The 1,686-nt window shown below is 26.2% G+C and overlaps 1 long non-coding RNA gene across 1 annotated transcript in view; it reads right to left on the minus strand.

Annotated features, from left to right (window-relative positions):
- LOC127741176 (uncharacterized) overlaps positions 1–1,686 on the minus strand; it is a 5,517-nt gene that overhangs the window by 1,882 nt on the left and 1,949 nt on the right. Inside the window, exon 2 of the long non-coding RNA XR_008002166.1 lies at positions 471–622. This is a non-coding gene — a long non-coding RNA (uncharacterized LOC127741176). The remainder of the gene's footprint in view (positions 1–470; positions 623–1,686) is intronic.

Here is a 1,686-nt window from a genome sequence, read left to right on the forward strand (position 1 = left end):
ATTTACAAATTTAAATAACATAGTAATATTAAATACAAGTAAAAATAATAATATTAAAATCTATATCATTATATAATATTAACACAAAAAATTAATATTAAATAAAATTAAAAAATTAGAAAAATTAAATTATAAAAAAATTATCAACTTACATAAACGAAATGATTCAAATAATTGATTATATTTTTTTCGGATTCCGTATAATTACGTACCATTTTTTATTAATACAAACTAATAATTTTTTTATGTATAATTACTCTTTTTTTTAAACACACTACTACGGAGCTACACTACTAACTCTCTTCTTCTTCTTCTTCACTTCAGACTTCTTATCTCTCAAACTCACTACGAATGCATGTAATGGGGATGATTGAGCTCTATTTAAAGAGCTTCAGCCCTGTGTCGCTGATTTTCAAAGAAAGGAGCTGTCCCTTACATGCAGACCACCTCTAAGTCTCTAACATGCTCACCTTGTGTTGAACGAGCACCTACAATTTTTCGAAAACGTGCGAGAATTTCTGCAAAAGCTGGTTGGATTCCTAACGCAACACGCCCACCGCGTGTTGGCAGGGTGCTACCACAATGCTGACGACATATATTCACCTCTTCCGTGTGTTAAAACCTACACCCACAAAACAGCAAAACACTCCTAATGTCAATATTGTGCAAAAGCACAATGTTGTTTTTTCATATGAAAAATAAATTTCGTATAAGATACTCTACTATACAGATTAAAGTTGTATAAATAGAGTATAATTTTTTTGTAATTATTTTTTATTATATTATTATTGTTCAAAATATAAGTCTAATTTTTTCAAATATTATATCATCCTATAAAAAAAATATATAAATTTACATTTTTATCATATAATTTATCATCATTCTATATATTTATTTTGTATTTATTAAATAAAAATATTTAAAATTTTTTACTAATGATAAATTTATCATACTGAACCCTTTTATTATTCCAATTACTACAATTGAACTCCTTATTCTAGAGCCTAGACAGCCATAATCTTTTATTGAAAACAAAATAAAAACTTAACAGGAAATGCTGAATTCGTAATTCATCTTTTGAATAATAAAGTGGAAAAATAAATTAAATCCCATCTATATCATTGAGCACTAGCTACAAAAGTGGCACGTAGAGAGCTCATACATATTTTATTTAATGTTTCAGTGAATAGCATACCTTAGCTTCTCAATTTTCTCAATGCTGCATTTTATTACCAAACCTAGCGACCATATATATATATATACTCCTACTCAAATTTCAATAACTTAATATAAACTATGATAATTTATGATATAAACTCCTATCCGGTAGGTGCTATATAGCCGGACAAATTATATCAGGAATGAGTGAATTGAAGGGATACTTTGTATTTTTCTTTGTTATGATAGGGATGGGACTAATGTTCCCCTATTTTGTGTATGATCCTTTCTCTTTTCAATCTTATAGGCCATATATATGCAGGGTGTTTAAAATTTCAAATTTTGTTAAGTGAAATTGAATTACGAATAAAGAAGAAGTATATACAGTAATATTAGATACCCAAATTATTTTATTAGTCAAATTTAATCAAATTAATCTACTAATTTATTAACATAATATATAAAAAATAATTAAAACAGAGACATAAAAAGAAAAAAAATAATTTAGATGGATTTAATTACAAATAT

This window comes from Arachis duranensis, chromosome 1, assembly GCF_000817695.3.
Source record: "Arachis duranensis cultivar V14167 chromosome 1, aradu.V14167.gnm2.J7QH, whole genome shotgun sequence".
Taxonomy (NCBI): Eukaryota; Viridiplantae; Streptophyta; class Magnoliopsida; order Fabales; family Fabaceae; genus Arachis; species Arachis duranensis.